The sequence below is a fragment of the Strigops habroptila genome, chromosome 2, assembly GCF_004027225.2.
Source record: "Strigops habroptila isolate Jane chromosome 2, bStrHab1.2.pri, whole genome shotgun sequence".
Classification (NCBI taxonomy): domain Eukaryota; kingdom Metazoa; phylum Chordata; class Aves; order Psittaciformes; family Psittacidae; genus Strigops; species Strigops habroptila.
In genome coordinates, this window is record NC_044278.2 from 28,016,098 (window position 1) to 28,041,977 (window position 25,880).

At 44.7% G+C, this 25,880-nt stretch overlaps 1 protein-coding gene across 13 annotated transcripts in view; it reads right to left on the reverse strand.

Annotated features, from left to right (window-relative positions):
* The window catches only part of TIAM1 (TIAM Rac1 associated GEF 1), a 191,875-nt gene that overhangs the window by 162,351 nt on the left and 3,644 nt on the right, over positions 1–25,880 (reverse strand). The window contains exon 2 of one of the 13 annotated variants that reach the window (XM_030477421.1): positions 19,171–19,206. The exons of 10 other annotated variants lie outside the window; for them this stretch is intronic. The gene's annotated coding sequence lies outside the window, so the exon portion shown is untranslated. Of the gene's footprint in view, positions 1–17,608; positions 17,632–19,170; positions 19,207–25,880 lie in introns of those variants that run through there. 2 more of the 13 variants (XM_030477427.1, XM_030477423.1) reach the window with 2 other exon arrangements.

Genomic DNA, 25,880 nt, shown 5'->3' on the forward strand with positions numbered 1-25,880 from the left:
CTGTTTGTTTTTTTTTTTTTGTAATATACCAGTAAAGAAAAAATACTTCAGTCCAATTTCATAACACATTTCAAATCCTGAATCATGATGTTCATGAGGTCAGAACCACAACTGTCACAAGTTTACTACCACCACCATAAATCCCAGCATCGTAACGCTGAAACGCCCCGGCTGTCAGAGCAGCGATGCTGCAGACTGCGCTGCATTTTTAACCTCGATTGTGCATAATTGTTAATCACTGACCCATTCCCCAGCAACCCTCGGTGGAAGTGGGTTGCTAAGCGACCCGTCTGTGCTCCAGATACTTTTTAAAGCTAGTTTAGAAATGGCCAAAAGTCAACAGAGTGAGTATTGAGACTACTGCGGGCAGATCCCAGGTGGAGGTGTGAGCATAGGAAGCGAGACCAACCCTCACACACCTCTATCAGAAGGGTAATAATAATCAGTGCCACTTTATTACATATGAAAACCGCTTAAAGAAGCCTTGCTGCAGCCCCAACACAGCTCACGCATCTCCCAACTTGCAATATTAATTGCCTCCTCCTTCAGAACAAACTCCTGTGCAATTGACAGCATGAGACGATAAGAGTTGAGGTGCCAGACCTCCATGCTCACACTGCCAGGGAATCGCATCCACGTCTGGGAGGTGTAAGGGATGCAACCCGGCAGAACTGAGAGCAGACACCCCACTGTGCCCACCTACCAGCCCCACCGGGTGGTGAGCCCGAACATCCACAGCTCCAACAGAGCCCATGGATGACAGGCAACATCCTCCACACCAGCACTCGCAGGCACCCAAAGGACTGCACCGAACAATAACAGCCTTCAGAAACACTCATTGGGTTTTATCAGGGAAAACCACAATGTCCTATGAAACCTAACACGAATATACTCTCCCAGCCAGGAGTTCAGGGACTTTCTATAGACTGATGATTAGAAATAATCAGGTAGAATTAATCAGAGGGTAGAAATTGTCCGGCCTGTGTTTCTGCATCCATGAGGCCCTGCAGCCTTCACTTCCCAGCTCTCCCATCAGCGGGTACCCTGGTACTCATGCCATGATAGCACCTGGCTGTGGGCCCAACAAGCAACGCATCAGGCAGCCAAGTTATTTCTGCTGCACCCTTCAACAGGCTGGGGGTCTCACACCCAAGAGGCTGCCACAATCCTTGGTATTTGTGGAGAGGGACCTCCTAGCTCCAAGACCTTCACCTTTCTGGCAAACTAGGTCAGGTGGACCTCACGAGGACTGCGAGTGCTGCCCTAACTCTATTTTTAACTCACTTTTCTCTTTTTTGAAAACACACCCCGAAAAAGGGGAGCAACGCTTACTGTGTTATGTCACTGCAGAGAAGTGTGTCCTTCTTCATATTGTACTCATGTATCACCGGCTCATTATCAACCACTAATGTCTGTCATTATTAGTTATAGAAACTCAATTTTTGCCCTATAGAAACCAGTAGTTAAAATGCTACAGATTTAAATAGAAGCAAGACTGAGCAATCACAGTAATTGTCCAGAAGGAACTGGAAAAATTGCAGGATTTGGAAGGAACATGCAGACAGGAAAGCTCCAAAGTTCTGCTTTTTCTGCCCTTATTTTTTATAAAAATATAGCCTACTAGTGAAGGTTATAGTAGTAACTATAGTCACTAGTGTAACTAGTGTAAATTAGACCTTTAAGATCAGGTTCACAAAGCAGCTGAGCAATTCAGTAAGAGAGGCTGTGGCTATCTGCCAGAGTGGATACTCAAGTAGCTGAACCTGTCTTTGTAGTCTTGTTTTCAGAACAGACTGTGTATCAGTTCAACACATTTATGCAAACATGCCTTCCCCCCCCGCCCTTTTTTTCTTTCAAGCCTTTAAGAAAACTCCAAGAACAGCTTAGCCCAGCAAGTACTGGGGTAAATACACACAAAACCAGCAAAGGCTTCCAGCTTGTGCCTCTATTTAACTCTGAGGAATCTTCACTAGAAGGAGCAGGGGCTACAATACCAATGTTTCAGAAGTAACAGAGATCGGTTAAACAACAGTGAAAGCTGTATTTTGTAAAGAGGGAGAGAAAGATTTGGGCAACCAGATGATTGCCAGGGACAACACATGCAAAAAAGAAGAGAGGTAGAAGAATCAAGAGGTCAACAGTAAAACAGAGAAGGGATGCTGAGCAGAGCACCCACCTAATGGAGCTGGCCACACACACACCAGGGCAAGGGGACAGAAACGGGGCTCCATATTGCTCAGTCTTCACCCTGACCAGTGTTCCCCCTCCTGCTGGGTGGGCCAGGGCAATGGAGAGACCAACAGGGAAGCCCTGTGGCTTGGCCCCATCTTCATAGGTGAATTTTCACCCCCCTGAGCACCAGCTGAAGCCTACAGGCAGGGATGCGTGCAGTACATTAACCCACACCACCACAGTCACCTCCACACTCTGCACATACTCGGCAGTTGTTTCATTTAGCATCTGTTTTATAACCTTGTGAAAGAAACGTTATGAAATTATTCACTTGGAAAAGAAATGATTAAGCATGAAGAAGTCATACAAAACCAGGAGGCCCTGTGAGTAATTTGACCACTTCTGTTTAGACTATTTTTTGATAGTTTGTTATAAAGGACTTAAAACCTTAATCCAGCTTGCCTTTGCTGCTGCTCTGGGGGTCTGAGCTCTTGTTTATCGCACTTGGTGATACTAAAACGAGTTATGCAGCATAAAGCTTTGTCGCTGCCTTGTCAGTCACTCCAAGCAACACAATACCATCACCTCCAGCTGACCTCTGAAAGTTAAGTATTGTTTCATGACAAAATACTGAAGCTTGTTGATGGCAATTTGCCCTCCAGACAGACAGACAGACCTTGCGCAACACCCGACCTGCATCCAAAGCCAAGGCATCACCCAGCAGGATTGCTAACTGGAGATAAATACCCACAGCACATGGGAAAGTGATGAGCCAGAAACACAAAACCAGTGACTTCAGGAAGGTTGCTGGGATTAAACAATAACATTTCCACCGGTTCTGCAGAGGAAGAGCTAGAGACGACCCAGGGTGGGAACCTCTGCCAAATAAAACTGCTAGGAGCTGGATTGCTCACTGTTCACTTTTGCAAGCAAAGCTTCTAGGAAAAGAAAACAAACCCCTTTCGGTCCTAGAAGTGCCTGGAGTACCAAACCTGGGCTCAGCTCTGTACCCTGCTGTCCCTGAAAACAAAAAGGATCAGGCGGGAAGAGCAGAAGGACGGTGCAATGTGTGTGTGCATGCAGGCACCAAACAGGCACTACTGCTTGGGGAGCCAGGAGACGGATGGCAGAAGACACTTGAGGCCCACTGGCCTCTGCAGAACGGTTAACAAAAGAAAAAAGGAACTGTAAAGAGCTCCATAACACAGAACAGTTCTTGGAAGAAGAGAGCTACTCAAGTAGCACCTGATAAATGTTGCAGTTGTTAAATGATTGATGCCCGCAGGCATCAAGCAACCGGCCTCGCACCAAAGAAGAGGTGACTGCTGAGATGGCTGAAAATTTTGCCTGTGTGGAGACCTAAGGACCAAGCCTAAAGTTTCAATGAATTCTGTGATCCCTAATGAAAGAAGAAATAAAAAGGAAAAAAAAAAAAAGGGCAGAAAAGAGACAACCAGCACTGACCTGCACAGTGCTCTGCTCCACTGGACAGGAAGTAAATCCCACCATGCATAAAATACGACAATATGTATTTGGAACCAAATTCCTACTTCATCAGACCTATTAAAACGAACCATCAAGTGGAGCCTGAACTTACTCAGCTCAACACAAGCAAGGACCAGGCAGTTGAGTCTGGGGAGGGGCTTGGGGCAGCCGAGGAGGCAGAGAAATGCACAAGACCTCTTCCCTCTTCCACAGCAGAACAGAGATGGGTATACATGCTACTCCAGGAGCTGTGGGCTGGCCAAAGCCCATGCTGTTGCCAGAGATGATAACTCCTCCTTCCATCTGCATCCTATGTGCCAGACCCTGCATTCTGCAGGGTGCTCTTGCACCCATGCAACTCAGGGTGTGCAGATGGCAGGGAAGCCTTGGTGAAAATCAACCCTACCAAGAGTGGTTTCCAGCAAACTAGTGCCCTGATCATCTCACCACATGGTAGCTAGCATTTTCCTTGTCCTCTCCCTTGTGCCAGTCTCCCCAGGACGCTAGGGGATGGAAATCCTCCTCCTTCTCCCACTCCATGTCACAGGGATGCACGCAGGGATTCACACTGTGCTGAATCCTTTCTGGTAAAGCATCTTCACGTTTCCAGACAGCCATTAATCCATCACCTTTCAGCTCAGATTCATACAAATGATTTTATTCATAATTAATTAAGGTCTCTAAATGTGGAAATTAAATTAACATTTACAGTGTAAGAGGAGATAACACAAAAAAAACTAGATAGCAGCAACATCTCTCTCCTCTGCACGAACAAGGGGTGGGGGTGGTGGCTACCTGGCAGTCATATTGTAAAGTACAGTGAAATCTGTGCTAGGTTGTAATACAGATTTCAGCATCTTCGAAAAGCTGCTCAGGCCTGGTCACAAGAGACCTGTATGTCTGAGGTGCCAAATTAATCCCAAAATTCGGGTGCCCCTCAACTCTGCTCCAAATAATCCCCTGACTCTGTCACCAGGAGCACATTTGCAGGACAGCTAAGAACCCAGTGTTTCTTATATGGCTTGGCTCCTCCGTGGAAAACAAGCTGTTTGAAACACAAAAGAGCACTCCTCGTCATATGTATTTAGACTCACCTTTGCATTCAAATCAGGCTGCAGGAAAAGAGAGAACATACAGGGAAACAGATGGTCCTGCACTGAACACGAGGCATAATTCACTTGAGGGGCTGAGAGTCAGGGAGGAAGATGGGATGATCAACGCCACCACGGAATTCGGCCTTGTATTTACAGCAGAGCCCTGATGTACATACTGTAACACATACTACAGCCACAAACATTTTTGCATTAGCTCAGAAAGGAAGGATTCTTGAAAGTTTGTTTCTTGTTTCAATAGGAAAGCAGCATCTGAATTGGTCACAGGGATTATGATGACTGTTTCAAAGGCAACTTCTTCCCATCTCTGACAGCCCACCGATGCAGTTAATATCAGAACCCATTACAAGAGTAAAAGGATCTTTTTCCCCTATATTCAGCCACTGGTTTGCCCAGTTTCAAAGGGATATTTGGGCTGAGACGATGGTAGGAAAATGATCTATACAGTTACTCAAAAAGACCAAGAAACAGACATGTCCCAAGCAGTAGCATATTTGGCCAGGCAGCCAGATTGCAGAAAGGGTAATAGCCACGTTGAAATGAAGCAAAGAAGATAAGGTTAATATATGTGACCTTTCTGATTCTGCACAGCCAAAAATAACAACACACAAACTAGAGGAAAGTTTTAGGGCTAGATTGCCCCCTGCTCCCAAGCACCCTCATGTCTCAGTGAAGTCAGTGGGGGCTGTGCTAAAAGTATGCACAACCTTTCCCTACAGAGGGAACAGGGGGAGGCTCGTCGCAGTACTCCACAGGAGCCTTTTAGGATCAGTTCTTCACTTGGCAAGACAAAAACCACCAAGCCAAGTAACAGCACGGGCATGTTTGTTGCTGAAAAAGCAGGCTCTGGAAAGATTGAGAATGTGGATAGCAGGAACAAGAAGAACTGCTCCGTCTGGTCTCTCTTCCTTGTGTGCCCATCTCTGTGAACCCGCTGTCTTCATGAATCCAACCAACTGGTAAGTCCCCTTCTGCTGCTGACGCACAAAGGATGAGAAACCTCAATTAAGGATCCATGTCTCGCAGGCTGTCGTAATTCATGCCTTTAGCTCTGTAGCACCCCAGGTCAATTCCTGATGGGTGGCTGCTCCATGAACACAGTTCAGAGACTAGAGTTTCCAAAATGTCTACAGACATACATGCAGAGGTATGTAGCTGAGTGTCAAAAGAAATGTAACTGTTGTGGAATAGTCGGTTTTTAAAACCCACAGTTTGTTTCTTGTAACATATCCAGTAGATATAATGAAAACATAGTTACTTTTTCCATTTCAGTTCAGGTTATTCCACATTGCATCTGATGGTTTAAGTCTCACATAGCCAAGGCACGTGCTTGGCTTTACATATTGATGCATGGTCTGTATTTACACACCATGTGCATTGAGTTAAGCAGATGCCCAAATCTTCAGCAGGACTGCAGTTGGTATTTCAGTGCCATACCCAAAGAAGCTTATCTCTGTATCTCCAATATGACACAGTTCCAGTGAGCTTGATGACCAGAGGGGAGCTGAATGAAGCTCTTGGTTTTCAGTTGGAATGAACTATGTAATTTTATAGGAGATGCAGCTCAAATTGATATCAGCATGAAGATGCTATAAAATATGGAATGAGTGTGAAAAGTGAACAACTAAGGTGTACCTCAAATGGCATACTGCATATAAACATCACTGCAGCACTGAGGAAATCAAAAAGCTCCCCCAAAGGCAGGTCTATTACTATTTGTAGATGTGCCTCCTCTTGAAGGCCCCAAGAGTTGCAGCCATGTCCCAGGTGCCCACATTGCACACAGACTGCAGCCCCTGTCTCCAGAGAGCTGCCATAGGCAAGTGCTGCCGCTGCCCCTAGCCACGCCGGCAGATCCCCACTGCAGCAGGGCCAGAGCATGCCTCCCAAGCAGTCCTCCTGCAAGGACTGACTTAGCTCCTTCCTTAGTCTCTTCCTCAGCCAGGGACACCAAACCAGCCAGCCTGCTGGGGTACATGCCTGCCCAGGCACCCCAGGAGGCAGCAGGGAATAACGATGTTTCCACGCAGCCTTGCCAACAGAGCATTCTGCAAAACTGTTCTGTGAAGCCTGGTTTAAATCAGACCCCACTCCTGCAAAACATCCTCACCTCCCATTCACAGTGCACAAGCCTAACAACCTAATGGGACTATTTACACACACATGGACGTGCCATACAGTCCTCTGACCTGCCACGGCACCATGTAAGCTTTTGAGATGTGCAAGTAGTAAATGACACACAGAACACCCGGATTTTGTCTGCATGTTTGTTGTTTCATTTAATACCAGATAATCCCAACCACGTGGGCACCCATTTGCTGAGACCCACTGAGCTGCCTGTTCAGCCTGAATGCAGCAATAGCGCTGCCATCCTAATTGCTGCCCCAAGCTTTGTGTCAGGTCCTCTAGAAGGAAGGGTGCTGCTGCAAAGCCACCTGCCTTCCAACTCAGAAAGCCAAAACCCGAGACAGTCCTCCATTTCCAAGCACCACATACACAAACTGCTCAAGCACGGTAGACAGGAAAAAAGCAATTTCCTCATCAGTACCACTTTTGTTAGCAACAGGACCCAAAGCAGCAAAAACACCTTCTGCAAACCACTCTCACCATCGCATAACACATGATAAATACCACTCTTCAGCTGGGGATCAAGTGCTTTTCTTCCTAATGAGCGTTTCCAAACCAGAGCAGACAATGACCACAAAACAATTACAAAGAATAATATTGGAAATTGCCAATTAGGTATATTAAAAAAAAGCTTCAAAGAAAAAAAAGAACCTCAGCAAAGACACTACTTATTTTTACCCACTTATAGACAGTACTTATTTAAGGGAAAACATTTTGCTGGAAAACATATTTGTTTTAATTATATAGCTGACTTCACACACAAACAAATCCAAGCTATGGAAAATGCTGTACGTAGGCTTTTAAAATGGCAAGAGCCGAGCCAAAGAGAAGAATATGCTACAGTAATTAATGTTTCTTTGCAATCTAAAAGGTATTTACCATTTGGCTTTGCCCACGGGAAATAAAACTCTGTTGCAAAGTGATATAAAAACTGCCTCTGCCCTGTCCTCATTATTCCCTGGAAAAAAAATCAGTGTGTGCACATGAAGGGAGAGAAGTGGGCAACCCCGTAAAGTCAGAGATGCTGCCCCTTCTCCCTTTCCTCGGCCAAGTACCACCTCTCTCCAGGAGCACCCATGAGGGGCCACACTGCTCCCCATGGGAGTGCTGCCTGCTACCCTTCCTGGGATCTTCAGAGGGGTGGCTCAGGGCAGCAGCAATGCCACCTATCACCCCTTACCTAGGGCTGCCTTGGATGTCTTTCAGACTCCCAGTGTGGGTCTGCTGCCCATTCCCACAATGACCGGCAGCAAAGCCAACGTAGCTGCTCGTGGTGTGGCAGTAGACAACCAAAGGTCACACCAACAGCACAGGAAAAAAAGACTGGAAATCTTCTACCTCCAGTGTAGAAAACTGTCTTCAAGTATGAAAACTTTTTATTTCAGTTCCATTTCTATATAGCTGAAGCAACCCGAACTGCCCGAGGTTATCAGCACAGACATCAAACGTACAGAGCCGTATTAAACACGTCAGCAGCTGGCCCAGCCGGATCTCTTAAAAGCAATGCCAATGCTGGCAGAGTAAAGTTGCTAACCCCACTACAAGCACCAGGATCTGAGGAAACTGGATGCAAAGGAAAAAAAGAAAAGCGAGATAGATACATGGATAATTAAGAAGAAAGCTTGCCAGGCAATTAAAAAGAAAAGAAGAACATTAAACTTCTTCACATCAGAAGAGAAATCATCATGCAGGCTATTCCATTCCATTAATTTTTTAGCAGTGTACCCATTCAAGTCAAATATCAGATAGAGAATTTATACTTTTAGTCTTTTGAAGCAAACCTTCCATAAAAAGGAGAACCGACCTAATAGCAATTCATTCGCAGTGGAAAAAGAAAGGGATTCCCTCTCACACACAGCAAATTCAGTGGCAAAACTCTATAAATATTGTGAACCGGTTTCAGCAACACATGTGATTTGAAAGAGGCTCAGAAGCCAAGGCTTAAACCAAACCTTTAAAGTCAAATATTTTTGCAGTGAAGTGTTCGGAGGTAGTGTTTGGGGGGGGTTTACCTTATTTTTTCTTTTCCTCCCAATTTCCAACACTGTTACATCAAAAGTTTGATCTAAACCCCATAGGGGAAAATACCAACAGAGGCCCTGTTTAAGCTCTCCCGGCAGCATTCCTGGCCACAGAGCCAGGCTGCTCCTCACGGAAGACGCTGAAAGCTTCTCCCATCAGTGAGATGCTCACTCAGGCCCTCCTTCCTTTAAGACTTTGGGGTTAGTACTGATCTCTTTGCTTATAGGACAGGAATTTACTAGGTAGAAGGACAACCTTCTTTCTAGCCAAAGATTTGACATGGAGCACAGCCCAAATTCCCCCAGCATCTAAATCATTTCTAAAGGGAATTCCCACAGCCAAGGAAGGGAGAGCAACAGTAATTCCCTAAAGCCAAAAGAGAGGCAAAACACAGTAACAACAACCCATCAAAGATATGTCCTACTACTTCTGCACAAAATACTTTCATATGGAAAAAGGGGGGGGGGGAACCCCAACAAACTGCTGCTTAAAATATTCTTTGGAGGTTACATTAGGACATTTAAAAAAAATAATCTTTTAATTCTTTGCTAAAAGAAAACATCCTGAATGAAGGTCCTAGGAAGAAAAACTAATTAAATAAACTCACTACACAATTGCATACTATTTACTTAAGACCGCTGTGATGAATGCACACAAGCAGTCTTCAAGCAGGGTTTCCTCTGAACTTCTGGGTGTTTGACTTTTCTGCTCTCAACACTGAGTAAAATAAATAAATAAAATTAAATACTGTATGCATGAGTAACGCCTGACTTAAAATATTTACAAAAGATTATTATCATTACCCCCAATGTGGGTCATCCGCAGTGCAAAGACATTCAGGTCCACAGCACAAGCAGCAAGGACTAGTAAGAATGAGCATGAGAAACGTTCTTTGCTACCCAGATCACTCATAACTGCTAGTAGGTCTCAAAGCTACCAGGCATCAAGGAAGGGTTCAAACAGTCACAACAGGTTGGTTTGACTGCAGGTTTTAGAGAGAAGTCTGCTCCCAAATGTTACCCTGTATTAAAGCATTCACACAAGTTAGATCAGCACAATTAAAACAAGCCAGAACAATCCTATTACAGTTAGGCTGGCTGGTTTCTCACACAGGCAAGCTTAAATTCATTTTTAATTAGCTATTTTAAGAAAGCTTAGTCTCTTTCCAAGACCAGCTTTCCAGAACTGAAGGGACCACCAGCTGCATTTTCAACAGACATCAGGGGAAAAAAACCCAAACAACCAAAACCCATTTCCTTTCGTAGAAAAAGCTCCACTGAGACCACAAGGCACATGGACTCTGGTGTGCACCAAACCCCTTGACATCCATGGGGCCATGCAAACCCACATCAGCTGCAGGCAAGGCAAACGGCTGCCTTTAGTCTCCTGTGCCCTCGCTGGGGCTGGCCGCAACACCTGGAGCAGCAGCCACATTCCAGGTACCACTACAAGTTTCACTCACCGTGGCGGATAACAGAAGTACCCAGTATAAGCAGCTGACTCCCTTATTCTCATTATAAAGTCTAACAGGGATCTTGCAGCCCATCACAGCTATTACCTAGTATTGCAAGCAGTGAAACAGAACCATGGGGTAGCAGCATCCTCACAACCTTAGATGCTTCATTTATTAGTGTTCTCTTTGTGAGACAGGGGCTATTTTACATGAAATGCTTAAGCACAATGGGCCTTTGGATCACTAGCCTGATGCCACATTAACACAAATAAATACTGAGAGTATGCCAGATTATATTTACCTCCAAAAAAAAACCCAACTAAGGACACTACTTGAACAGAAGTAGCAGCAGGTTTACTTTAGGCATCTGGAGTGGAAGCAGGTATTACAACCCAAGTACAAAGAGAGCTAAGTGGCAGCAGGACTCTGATAACAAGACAGGGAGACTAAAACAGACCCAAATATCAGAACAAACCTTTGAGGAATCTGAAGGAAGAAACCAGGCTCTGACAATCACTTTGACATCACTGCAGCTTTAGCTATATAGTCGGATGGATAGGCATTATGTTTAAATTCTCTTGAGGATTTCTACAAGTTTTATCTTACTCTATAAAAAGAAGTTACACAAAATGACTCTCCATTGCTTTGGAATGTTTTCTCTGCACAAAGGCTACACAAGTACTTCAGTCTCCTCTGGCAATGCCGCACACTTTCAGCCCCTGGAATTTAGAACATTTTTAAGTTAAATGAGACTGGGAAATTCATCATTTTAATCTCAGTTGGGAGAAACAGTATTTCAAATAGAGAAAGTATCGGCATGGGTTAACATAAGACAAATTTATTAAATCTCTTCAAAAGCTTAGAAGGGTAAAAATTATCTTCTTCCACCAAGCACTACAGAAGCAATTTTAAAGGAAAGCATCTATTGATGAGTGACACTGCTGTATCTAACTTGAAAGACAAGATTTAAGGCTAGATTAAGTTTTGTTGGCAAACTGGAGGAACTCCATCGATATCAACTGTCCTACCCACTCACACCAAGCCAGGACTGTTTTATGGCACTGCACAGTGTGACCTCAGTTTTGAGCTTGCATTAGCTAGGAACAGTGTGTCCCACAGAAGCATTAAAGATTACAGACTCAGCCAAATCTTCCATCTCAATATGCCACCAAGTCAAACCATCAACAATTATCATCCCAGTCTTTAAATATGCAATAGCATATGCAAGAAATATGCTCCACTTAATCTGGGAGACAGATAGAATTTGGCACTTCCTAATTCCTTTACCTTTTCCAGTCACCTTTAATGCCTCAAAAAAGAGGCTGTTACAGCAGCATTCAGCTGTCAGCACTTGGTAAGAGAGAGGAAAAGTATCAATTTTCTTCCACATCTTCCCATCTAAAGATTGGGAGGGAAGGCAACAGGCACCAAGAATCCCTGGAAGGAAAGCAACTAGCAGACAGGGTACATGCAGAGGGAAAAGAGCACCTCCTGCAAAGACGAGACTGGAAATGGCATGGTAGTGAATTACAGCAAAAACATCCCCCCCTCAATAAAACCTGTCCTGTATGTGTTGATGCTTTCTTCTTACAGTGTCAGCCAGTGCAACTGGCAGGCAGTAGGCTGGGGCACCTCAGAGCCTTGCCAAAGCCCAGCGCGTGTGGTGCTGCACCCATGCTCCGGGGCACAGGGGGGCATCCCCCACCCTTACCCACAGGGTGAGAAGCAAGTGACGCTTCTCAACACATGTTATCTTCAATTTCACACTGGTTAAAATTCATCAGGCAAGCATTGAGTGGCCAGATACTGCTACAGATTGGAGATTCATTTACTTGCCACAGTCAAGCGCAGGGAAGAACAAAACAACACCACACACACTTGTTTCTCCTCTATTTCTGACATCTTCCTATTTTGTGTGGCATGTGACACCACCAAGCAAAGGGAAAGACCAAAGCATCCTGCAAATAAAAGAAGAAAAGCAGGTCTTTCACGTGGATAAAAGAAGGAGGTATAGTACCTGCCCCTGAAGTACAAACAGGTTCAGGCACCTTCTCCTACAAAGATAAAAAGCATTTCACGTACAATTCCTCCCACCATCTCAAGGAGGCTGTAAGGTACTCAAGGAAAGGAAGGATGTGCTGAGAGAAGATTGTACATTTGCATCAGACACTTTGATGGTATAAACACTTTTAAGTACCCACATTTATTAAGGAGATGATTATGACTACCATGCATGAGTGAAAACAGACAACAGGCCTTATGAAACACAGCATGCAACATGGGTGGAGGAGGACAACTCAGAACACCAGAGCTTCTGGGAGAGAGAAGGTCTTCTACAGATTCGCACATGCACTGCTCTAATGCTGGCAGATCCATAACCATGGCAAATGGAGGAGGAGAAGGAAAGAAGAGGGAAAGGGGAAGGTGGCATATATATATATATATAGAAAGATGGTATAATACCCCGTCTGGATATTATTCAGGTTAAGACTGCACTTCGATAAATGCCTAGGCAACATGAAGTGAAAATGAAGTGCAGACATACTAGAAAAATAATAAAAAAAACCAAAAATGAAAAAATTTATTTTCTGTAAAACTTGAGTCTCAGATCATCACATTGGGACAACTTGTTCTTTATGTCCACGACTACAACTCCAGAGTTGCCAACCCATGCTGGGCGAAGACAGACACTTCTAAGTTCTTGTCTTCCCAAGAGCTTCAGAAACAAAGGTCATCTTAACACCTGAAAACCTCACTAACACCACATTTAAAGCTAACATTGAGGTAATGGTGATTAAATTATTTCTTTTCACAAAGACCAAAGCAGACGTTGAAAGAAAACAAGTCGAGCACAGATTCTTCTCCCCATCTCAGAAACACACATATGCCACATTAAGACCTGCTGATTTCCTTTGTGCAGTTTAGCATTTCCAATCTTACTCTTCTCCTGTTGTTCGTCACCTGCAATAACTGTACGATTAATCAGTCTTCTCTCACTAATTCCTACAGACTGTACCCAGTCTTCTCTTACTGCAGATTCAGCACCAAGCAATTTTTGGCACAGGTCTCTTTTAAAGGAAGCAGTTCCACCACTCAGGTACAACTGACAGCTGAGACCAAGAAAATAATTTAGTGACATGAGGAGAGATGCTTAGCTAAGCACATCTGCTAATGAGCACACTGGTGCTAGAAAAGCCATATGCAGATTTCAGGCAGGCCAGCACTCCTGGGTAAGTTTCAAAATGCTTAATGATACTATTGCTTCCTTAAAAACCCCTTAAAGTACAAAAAAATAAGCGATTTCCAGCTTCAGCTTGACAGAAGGTATACATCTTTTTAAGGATACCCACCAGCCCAAAAGAGAGACTGCTGGCCATCGCAGACATTATGTTTAACACTCATCGCTTCCACAATTTTCCTCCCTCGATCCACCACAGGGTGTGCTCTCAGCAGCTTTAGCAGATAGCATCCTTCCAGCTGAAAACCATGTCTGTGTACAAATAGGGTCACATAATACAAACGTCTTCAGAAGGTCCCCACTCAGCAGCAACACAGTAAGACTCCCTGGGTTGGCAGCTGGAGGCTTAAAAATACTTCTTCAAATGAGCCTTTCCTATTCAAGAGAGGAACTGAAACCCAACAGGAGGCTTCCCAGCCCCAACACCTAAAGGGTTATCAGTGGCCCAAAGGAAAGCTGGATAAATGGGTCACCCTCAGTCTATGCATGCAGGGTGTGCTAGAGCAGAGGAGGCGTAAGGCAAGAAATCTGAGCATTCCTTCTGTCAACAAGGATTTGGGCAGATCTAAGAGAGCAACATTTACTACTATCAGTCATGAGTGAAAGCCCCTGAAGATGTGTTAGATTCTGCTGACATAAACATGCCTGCTCTTGGCTTACAGGCTGTATAGTTCAGAGACCTCTGACCCTCGTCCCTCACCAAGCTCTGCCCGCACCAGCAGATCCAGTTCGCTGTCAATCCTTTTTATCTGCCTGGTTGGCAGGGTCAGGACACCTCACCTTAGAGCAGGTCTATACGCTTCCTCAAGCAGCCTCCTTCTCCCTTGCACACACCTGATGATCCACCTGGACCTGTGCTGTTATCCTGCTTGGCATCATTTGGGTACATCTGCTTCACATTGCTGGCCACAGCTCCCCAGTGTCAAAATGAAGCCTCCGGAGCTCCCCCCAGGGCTGCTGCTTTTGCTGGTTGTCACAGACCACAACCCTTGGGCTGTGCAAGTCGCTGAGCAGGATCCCCAGCCCGAGATGCTTGTGTTACGCTGCTGCTCACTCCCTCTTGCCAGGAGGCACCATTCATGAGCTTCTCCCTCTCCTGTCCATCAAAAGAAGGAATAAATTACCTCCCGGCGGACTGAGACTCAGTTGTTCACTGACTCCAGAGACCTCGAGCATCTGCAGCAGCCAGATCTCCCAAGGCATTTCATGTGCTGCCATTCCCAATTCCGTCGCATGATGATTCCCATTAGGGTGCCCCCATCTCCCCCACAGACCTCTGTTAAGATTTCAACTGGCATGGATCCTGAGGGCTCTCTCCACTGGCAGCAAAACTGTGCTTTCACTACTGCTGCTGCCCCTTACAGCATGCCAACAGGGCACAGCTCAAATTGTTCTAGAAAAATGGTCTTTTCTGTTTCTGGTACAGAGTTCCATCAACACCCTTTTCCCCCTACACTCCAGGATGAAGCAAACAGGCAAGACCCAGGCCCAAAAATGTTCTCCCACACTTCCAGCACAAGGAGCAACCTGAAGCATAATTTCCTCTCCTCCCATATTTCAAGACTATTTGGGTATTCTGCAAAAAAAGGTATGTATTTGCTTCTACAGCTGCACCAAGCTGAAAGTTTGTTCTTAAGCACAAGGTTCTGCTGCCTCTCCTGCTCCCACTGGACGACAAAAGGAGGCAACAGCAAAGTGCTGACGGAAAAAAAAAAAAAAAGTCATTCATCTTGTAAGACTACTCCATTTGAATGGAACAATCCTAGACAAAGAGAGAGTAGGTATTACCCTGGCAAGCCCTTATTTCATGTCTGAGCTCCACAGCAACATAAGACCAAATCAAGAAAACAAACCAGGGGAGCCAAGGCCAGAAACAGCCACGGGAGCTCAGCAACAAGTAAGCAAGTGTGCAAGCCAGCGTGCAAGCTCACCTACCTGGTGATCAGGTGTCCAGCAGGAGGAAGAGCACTTGCAGAGGACTTGCTTTTCCTTTCAACAGCAGCCTGTACTTGCCCTGACACACATGCCATACAAAACCAGGGACAGGACAGGAGAAGCCCTCCAGCATTTTTGGACCCCAGCAGCCACAGCCACAGTCACATCCATCTGCCTCAGGAGGCTTTGTGAGACTTGACCAACAGTTTAGTTCTCTTTAAAAATGTCAGTAAAACCAGACAGTGCTAGCGCTCAGACAGGGAACAGATAAGGGCCTACACAGGGTAGGGGCTAAGGGAAGGAGACCTCTCTCTGCCACAGAAATGCAGACAGCTTATCTATCATACCCTGGGGGGTCCCTTCTGAAGGATGTTTTTTCTTCTTTTCCAGGAAGGGAAAGGAGGGGAGAGTGTCTTTTGGCATTCTTAGTTTAAATACATAAATAAATGCATACAACAGCCAAACACAACTGGGAGACCCCCCACCCTCAATTCGTCACATTCTCCAGATGCCTTCTAACTGTCCCCTAACCTCTTTCATCCCTCGGACAAGGCAATAGGTGGAGGACATCAGGGCAGATCCCACCCTGCAATGGGGAGAAAAGGTAAGGGAGGGGATGATGTGTGGGATCCCTCAGCTAAGTCAAGCATTTGGCTTCACATCTGCATCTGAACACCAAACAGGTACGTTGTTGCTCTTGGTTTAATCTAAGGACACCCGTCCTCACAGCTTTTGTTTTAACAAGGTCTGCTTTGTTAAGAACAGAGTGTGTTTTCTAACTTAACATAGACAGAAACCAAGGTACAGCCAGGGATGTTTTTGTAATTTCAGAAGACCTTATTTATATAATATACATGCACAACTTCCAAGACACACACCCCCCAGCTGCCACTAACTGCACTTGCTCAGGGACATTTTTACCAGAGGGCTCCCATAGCAGCTTTCTCATGTTTCTTTGCTGGATTTTGTTCCCTCACCTTATGTCCCATCACTTTTCCAGAGCTGGCAGTGGCCAGGCACACTTGCACACAAGACATAGTGACTGCCTGGCCAGTAGGCAAACAAATATAGAAAAGATATTGAGCTTCCTCAGTAAACCACCAGTCTTTGTCTGAAGTCTTAACACTTCATGAGCATTTTGCAAACTTTTTCATACCCAGCTTCTTCCTACAAGCTTGGAGCACCTACAAACGGTATGTTTGGAGACTTGTCCCACACCTCCCTATCAAAGGGTGGCTCTTTGTAGGGGCCACACAGACAGCTGAAGCCCAGCTCTTCTGAGCACGGGCATGACAGAACTGTGTGAGCAACATCTACAGCCATCAAACCTTAATGCCCTGCTACGGAGCCAGCAGTGTGTTAACCACAGATGGCCCAAGCAAGCTGAAGTGAGTAATGTAATTAGTGAACCACTAAGTACCTCTGCGGTCACATGCTTCAGTGACTGTCTTCACAAAGCCGTGAATGCAGAGCTATGCCTGAGCTTTTAACATAGAAATTAATTCATCCTTGACCTGAGCCAAAAAAAAAAAAAAAAAAAAAAAAAAACACAAACGAAAAAAAAAAAACCAACCCAAACCACCTACACCATCAATTTGGACATCAACTAAACTGATGACTGCTGGTTAATACCATCCAAGCCTTTCCCTGACCCATTGCAAGCCTCACACATAACAGACACCCAAGAGAGATGATGTATACGATAACACTGCTAAAATTCAAGTTCACATTATCCAGAAAGAAATTCATGCAACCATCACAAAACCTGGTGCAAGACTATTGGAAATCAAATGAGAGGAGAATCAGCATTTGCGTATCTCTAAATTAGAGGACCCACTCTTTGTTGCCCCAAAATACACTCACAAGGATATGAGAGTCAGTAGCAGCTGCCCTGACCTTACACTGATCCCTAAGACAGAAGGATCTGGCACTATTTAGTAGCCTTCCACAGATATATTTCATGGAAGAGAAAGATCAAATACCATGTGAGAGTGTATTCACGAGACCCCACAGGAAGAGGAGGCTGCACCAAGAACCACATCTTTCATCCAGTTTTGAGCTTACCTTCAACTCATGCCCAGCAGGTAACTCCAGACACTCACAAGTGACCAAAGGGAAACTGCTATATCATTCTCACAAGCTCCTTCCCCTGATACAAAAAGAACGTTTCCCTGAAATCACATTTTGCCAACAAACATTTCCACATGCAGAAGTAAAAACTTCAGACAGATTTCAAAGTTGAAAGCTAAACAGGTTTAATTTGGGAAACAAGGATGAAAACGGGAATTGCCAACAAATAATTCTCCAAAGTAAAACAACACGCATATACCCCTCCCACAGCCCCTCGTGAGCAAACCCCAGACACAACCCTTTCAGAGAGGACACATGCCTTGTGCCTACACACGGCAGGAGGGTTCTGCTGAAATAATTACAATTAATCCATTACTTAATCTCCTAATCACTTCTGAGCAAAAAGCATTCCTGGACATTTGTTAATAATGACACATTCATTTTCATACCGTCCTGCTCATGAAGATTTAACCAAGAAAATAAATTGAAAAATGACCAGATAACACCAGTTACCTCATTCAAAGCTACAAGCAAGGAAGATTTACGGCCAAGGCCTTGTCCACAGCCGCAACTCAACATTGCTGGTGCAGGCACCGTGAGCTCCCCAGTACTGGGGGTCTCATCACTGAGCCATCCTTGCCTGCTGGTTTCCAGTTGGTTGAACTGGGTTTTAACTGGCTTATGGTCCACAGATATGGACACAGAGTCCCCCCACAATTCTGCTCTTACTCACTGTATTCTACCTAACATATATATCACAGATTTAAACATGAAGTGAATGAGTTTAACCACCCCATGGGATGCGATAACTAGGTGTTACCAGGAGAGTCTGAGAGCAGACAAGAGTAAGAATAGAAATTTAGGCAGATTTTGCAACACTTCAGCTCTGTGTCTTGCTTGGTAGGTTTAGGAAAGACCTCTAACACTGACTTTTTTGTTCGTTTATGGCCGGAGGAAGGAGAATATTCCAGCATGGGAGCCCTGAAGCTAAAATTAAAAACCTACAATTTGGGTTCAGTAGCAGTTGGTATAATTCAACTCCCAGCCACAATGAGAGGTCTCCAACATTATCAACTGTCAACAATTATTACTGGCTAAGCACACAAAACAGCTTTGTTCTGAACTGGAAGCCACAACTGCAAACAGCAGTAATTGCTACCAAAGGCAAAACACACAAAAAAACACCAGCCTTTCCATGCAAAATAGTCTCCAAAGAGGAATGTAGGAATGGACACAAAAATTTTACTATCTCCGCTCACGTCCTTAAAAAAGCAAAGAGTAAAATCCAAGACTGTACACCCAGCAAAGGAGGGGGCTAGCAAGGAAAAGGGATCCTCAAAAGACACTTGGTAACTATTCTGAGCTGAACACACATTTAATGAAACATACTGTTCATTAGTCATTGAACTTTCATTAGCAGTTTAAGGGAAACCTACACATGGAAGGGATGAAATGCAAACAATTTCTCCTGAAATTGCATTCATTTCCATGCTAATCCTCAGCAAATTCATCCCAACTGATATTAAAAACCAAATCAATTAATACTAATTGCTCACCTTATTTTCACAGAGGGATCTTCACACTTCAGCAAGCTTCAAAAAAAAAAAAAAAGAAAAAAGGCTATTTGTACAAAAGCAATTTAGTTGTCTTTCTATATTCATTTAGATATGCACTTAATTATTTTGGCAGGTAATTCTGTCAGCTCAGTTTTCCTTCCTCACAACTACCCTTTTTCAAACTGACAGCATGAAGCAATCACATTTTATAACCCCTCAGCCTACAGCAACAGAATAAACAAAGTTTTCCAAGTCATGGGGCGAAATCCCAAACCCACTGACTTCATTAGCAGATCTGCCATTAAGTTAATACAACTAGTGCGACTTTCCCATGAGACAATGATGACCAACTGAGGAAATGTGCAGGGGGTTGGAACTAGATGATCTTAAGGTCCTTTCCAACCCTAACCATTCTATGATTCGATGTATTTTACTAGCAGCAAGTAAATGTGACAGGATTTATGTTCAATTTTTCTTAAGCATAACATGTACATTTTTAACATGTGCAATACAGATAGCACAGAGTAAACAGAAGCTACATTTGTCCTCCTCTGCTGTAGGAGTGCAACAGGTTTTCTCATCATCACACGCTGAGTCTCCAAAAGAGGTTTTCTCTTCCGTCACTCCATATAACCACACCATACTTCAACACTACCCCTCCATTAACAGGTCTTGAAATTTTTTTTACACAGGTCCATTAACGTCTACAAGCAAAACAAGACAAATGGCTAAAAAAAAAAAAAATCACTTAATGCTGATGTTCTTTCTTCTTGGTTAGTTTTATGGAGAAAATCTTGCCAAAACAGCTCTCCTGAATGCTAAGTAACTTGGACCTGCATGGCCCCAATCAATTAGTGTGTCCCTACAGTATCCTGCACCACTTGCCCCAGGGACAAGCGGGTGTCAGCACCAGTCAGGCTCTGAAGAGGCTTTCCCAAGGGCTAAACAAAAGCAACATCTGCCTAGCCTCAACTACTCCTGGGGTTTCTTCCTGCATTTGGGCCACAACAATCCCCTGCAGCACTACCAGCTTGGGGAAGAGTGGCTGGAGAAGGACCTGGGGTTGCTGGCTGACGGCCGCTGAACATGAGCCAGCTTGTGCCCAGGCAGCCAAGAAGGCCAAGAACATCCTGGCCTGTATCAGAAATGTGGCCAGCAGGACTAGGGAAATGATTGTCCCCCTTTTCTTGGTACTGCTGAGGCTACACCTCAAATCCTGTATTCAGTTTTGGGCCCCTCACTACAAGAGAGACATTGAGGTGCTGGAGCGGGTCCAGAGAAGGGCAACAGAGCTGATGAAGGGTCTGGAGCACAAGTGTGATGAAGAGCAGCTGAGGGACCTGGGGGTGTTTAGTCTGGAGAAGGCTCAGGGGGGATCTTATTGGTCTCTACAACTACCTGAAAGAGGATGGAGCGAGGAATTGGCTGGTCTCTTCTCCCAAGTAACTAGTGATAGGAAAAGAGGTAACGGCCTCAAGCTGTGCCAGGGGAGGTTTAAATTAGATATTAAGAAAAAATTCTTCACCAAAAGGGTAGTCAAGCATTGGAACAGGCTTCCGCTTCCTCACCATCCCTGGAAGTGTTCAACAACTCTGCAGACAAGGCCCTTAGTAACATGGTTTAGTGGTGGACTTGGCAACTGGGGTAACGGTTGGACTTGATGATCTTAAAGGTCTTTTCCAACCTAGTTGATTCTATGATTCTGGCCTCTGAAATTACCACAGCTAGCTCATGTCTTACCTGTCCCAGCTCCCACAGACATAGGGGACGCATAACATAAGGACACTGGGCTGAAAACCTGTGGTTCATCTAGAAGTAAACAGCTCAGGTTCCCAAGGCAGTAAGTGGCAGAGATCCTTTTGGGGCTCTTTTGCTTCAGCTGTATCTGGGCAGCCAAGAAGTGACTTAAGCGGAACTAGTTACAAGGTGGGGATGCAACAGCCTGAACTCAAAATGTTTCTCGTATCATCCATTTTCCGCGCTTCCTACACTGTTTTGCATTTTTCCTCCCTCCCTCTGCCTTGGCTTATACTGCAGGGAAGCCAAGTTTCTTAAGGGAAGAGATGCTCAACCTTTTTTCACTCCCAAGTTGGAACAAGCTAAGTATCACTAGCTGTCATGCTGCTTTGTCACCGTAACAGCTTTGTCTCCCAGCACAGCAGATATCAATCGCTCTGGATCAAACCCACTGTCATCTCCTAAAAGTGTGATGATAAAAGAACATGATAGCAAGTGGAAAAATTAACTGAAGGCAGCCCTCTCTGCATTTTTACTTTTACTGTGGTTCTCCAGATCACCTGTCACGCAGCCAGTGGAGAACAGTTTTAAAAGTGCCTCTGCAATTGTGTCGCATGGGCCAAACTCTAGGGAAGGTCCATGATAAGGACCAAGTTACAAATGGAGGCCTCCTGCAAGTTGTGCAGGTGCAGATAGAAATGCAGATCAGTCATAAATTACGGCTTTCATAAGTGTTCCCAACAGCACAGATAGTCTGCAGGAACTCATCAGGTGGTTAAGGAAGCACTACTGCTACAGTTTTAAGACATACTTTTTGATAAGCAAACTGAGCTGAGGAGCTGATGCAACCAACCCAAGCCCTGCCTTTTGCCAAAAAGAGGTGACTAACAGCAGCAAGTTACAGTGAAAGTGCTGGCAGAGGGGGCAAAGAGGAGAGTGAGGGTACCAAGCGGTGGGGTAAAGCACAGAGAGCCTGGCCCCTTCATGAGGCCACTGATCGTGAAGGGAAGACTGGCAGCAGGACAGTAAGGTTTCAAAGCTCAGGGGGTTTCCATGGCCCAGGAGATCAAAGCAGTGTTGTTGTAGCAGGAGGTGGCAAAGACGAGAGAGAAGCCATCCTGCTCTTAAAAGAGGCCCAAGAGCTGAAGTTGGATGGGAAGCAGTCAGGAAGCCTGCCCGGGGTTAATGAGGAAACCTACATCTCTCCCCAAACCATGCCAAGAGATAAAAGCAGGCACGGGATTTGCTTTAGAAGAAGCAAAGGGAACTAACTGTGATGGGCTAGGGTAAGAGATAATCTGAAACAACAAAAACTGCCTGCTGCTATGGTAATGGATGGGTCCAACAGACAAGCAGTAATTGGATCCAAGCAGAAACTGTCCTGGCTTGCTGAAAGCCTGGTGCCTGACTGAGCATTGCTTATCAGGGAGGGTGGAAAGCCAGATAGAGGGCTAATGTGATGACAAATCAGTGAGGTTACTGTACAAAAAAGAGAAAAAAAAGGGGGGGAGGAATCAAAATGCAAAATGTAACTTTCATAACATCACTAGTTTTCTTCACAGTTTCTACTGCAAACACAACAGACAAGATCCGGGCAATCAAGGTATACAGGTTCTTGTAGAATAGCACTAGTACAGCAGGAAATCATGGGCAAAGTATTAGGCCACAGCTTTCTGGCATGAGGTTTTAAATCTCTAGATGTAAGATGTTTTGAGTGAAAGATGAGAGATGTTTTCCAGCTGTGTTTAACTTTAGCCTAGAGATATGCAGTTGCTCTATAAAGGTAGTTCCTAAGAGTATTTTTTACAACAAAGGCAGAGGAAACTCCAGTCATCTGAGAGTGTTATTGTCAGCCAGCCTGAGATGAAACAGCAGAGCACCGACTGATCACAATGCACGATGAGATGGCTCTCACATCAGGGAAAAAGACTTCTTTCCTTAGGTAGTTGGTCTAGATTGCAGTTCTCCACAGGCAGCCGTGGAGCATGTATGGCTTTACATCAGGAAAGCAGAAGAGCTGTTGCTCTTTGAAAAGACATTTTGGAAGGAAAATTAGCAGAGAGGATTTTTCCAGAGAGAGAAGTACTGCTGCAGCCCCTCACCCTCCGTGACAAGAGGCATATCTGCCTCCACCAGCACAAGGGATTTAGATGAGCCCAGAGCAGTGGGAACAGCAACAGCAGAGGGGGAACTTGACAGCTCCTGACTCCTAAACCTCTCCGACAGCAATCCTTACACCATCACTGACTGCTGCCACCCCTGAGAAGCTGCTCCTGGCACCACCAAGCTGAGCCCAGGCCTTCTGGAGCAGCCACCTATCCCAAGAGCCCTGCCACTTCACAGGGACATCACATTTGGCCCAAAGGACCCTGGCATCTTCCCATCCGTGCCAGGTATGGGGCACATTGCAGGTAACACATGGTCAAATACAACATTAGAGGTTGCCTCAAACCTTCTGCAGTCAACTCTGTCTTCACAGAACACCTTCCAACAGAGCAACCAAGTTACTGTGCAACACAAACCCACTTTGCATCAACATCTTTGCTGTCATTCTGCAAAGGGAAAGACAGTCCTGCCCTCCAGTAAGTCACACAATTAGGAAAAGTAAATGAGTTGCCAATAAGCCCTTGATTGTTCAATGAGACTTCACTAATGGGAAGGCAAATGTAGACTGCCAGAATCCATGACGTAATGGCAATAAGTTTCAAGTTATGCTTGATGTTGCTGTGATGAAGCTATTTTCAGTTGCTTTGAATCTTCTTCAGAAAAGTCAATCTTTGAATCAAATAAAACCCAAACATCGTGATTCTTCTGAGCTCAGATGCATACATTTAATCAGTCCAGGTGTTTAAATTATTTATCCATGAGGAGGGAAACTGTACTAATCTTAGGAACAGAGCACATGAAGGGGAAAAACAATTAGACATAAAGACGTGCTGAATAATGTGAAGCAGTAGAGAATTCTCTCATGCACAAGATAACTGTGACCAAGGGTGTTCCAAGTATTTATGTGATTTTATTGCAGCCTGGGCTGCAAAACTCAAAATACAGAGATTTGCTGGTACCAGAAGAAACGTTTCCAAAGGTAAAATTATTGTTTTCAACAAGCACAAAGCCAAAAGTTGGTACTTTCCCCAATTTTAAAAAGCAGAACTTTTAAAATGGGGGGGGGGGGGGGTGGTTTGGTTGGTTGTTTTTTTGGTTTTTTTTTTCAAAAACAAAATGGGTGTCTGGCACGGACACAGAGTACTTCATGAACTATTCTTCTGTACATGAGCTTGACATCCAGCGCTCTGCACCAGACTGTCTATCCTTATCACTTATGCATAGAAAACAACTACTTGCCTTTCTTCTTCGATCTTAACCTTCTCCTCCTCTATCTCGCGCTTCAAGGCTAAGGGTCTACCCAAGCTGCAAGGAAGACCTCCCAGATGGAAGATACACAAAGTGGGAGCAACACTCCAGCGCATTGCAGCCTTTTTAGATTGCTCCCCATCAATGGTTACCACAGAAGCAGCTGGTCAAAAACTTGAGCAGTAGGTGCCCAGGTGGATTGAAGGACTGTGATGAGGCACCAGGACATCTGGTTAAGAACACAAGACTTTCCCATCACCCTTATTCACTGCCTGCTCTTTCAGGGGAAGAAATTCTTAAAGAAACCTGCTTTAATGGTAATGGATTAGATATCTCGTTCCAACTCTCAAAACGCCTTGTCCCTCAGAAGACTTGGCTTTATCCACTGAAATTAATGGAGAAGGTCAAGAAAGAGGTGTATTCATACTGTGCACTGGAGAAAAACAAAACTAGGTGTCCTGCTGCCAAGATAGACGCATTCATGCAATGTTGAACCCCAACATCTGCACCTTCACTTAGAGAGACTTAGGCAATTAAGCTGATAGCATGGCACACAGTGGCACTTTCTGAGCACGCAGGAAAATAAACAGGCAGGTCTTATTCCAGCAAAGAATCTGGCTCTTCTCCCAGCTTGTTACCAGCTTTCTCTGCCTCACCACCCGGCATGCAACATCCATCGCCTGCCATGGAGGTGGGTGAGCAACAGCCTGCTCCTGTGTGAACAAGCTAAATCCTTTCTTGATCTGTGCCATATCGCAAAGATTGGGCTGACTACAGAGGAAACAAAATCCCTACCTTTGCTCTGAGACCACGGGAGAAGTTCAAGGTATTACAACTCACTCCAAGCCATTGCCAGCTGCTGTTCCAATCATTTTGTTTCTGTAATCTGGGCAGCACACCAAAGATCACAAGGTTTGGGTTTACGTTTCATTTAAAAACCATTCGTAGCAGAAGAATCATTCCTCCATTTTATTAAGCAAAAACCATAGGCTGCTGACAATGCTATTATAGGTGGCAACATCAATGGAACTTTATATATATATATATTAAAAAAGATATAAAAACATTAAGCTGGAAGGTTACTAACAAAAATAGAAAGGAAGACCCCTGAGACATTCTCTTTGCAATTCCTTTTTATACAAGCCAACACTTAAAGCCTCCTGGCTGAGATTCCCCAGGTAACCTACAAACCACTTTATAGCATCACTGCTCAAACCAATCTGAGTATCTAGTAAAGCAATTTATAAGGGAATGATACGCCTAATATTGACAAAATTCTTCACAGAGCAAGGAGAAACCTTACAATGCAGATACATCAACATTTTTGGAAGTAACATTGGCTCAAATTGAGTTACAATGGGAAAGTGACCTGCATTGACGCCAAAGATCCTTGATGTTACTGCTCAGAGAAAAAGCATCTGTGAAACACTGCAAGAGGGGCCATAAGGAGCAGCAGCCAAATAAGAGAGGAAAGCGAAGGAAAACAAAAATAACAGTATGAGACCAGCTTCCAGCACCACAGCCTGTCCAACCACCCCCAGGTACAGGGAATGCTGAGACCCCTTCCTTTTTAGAATCAATTCTCCAGCCATGGGAATCCTTCATTTGACGTTTGCTTT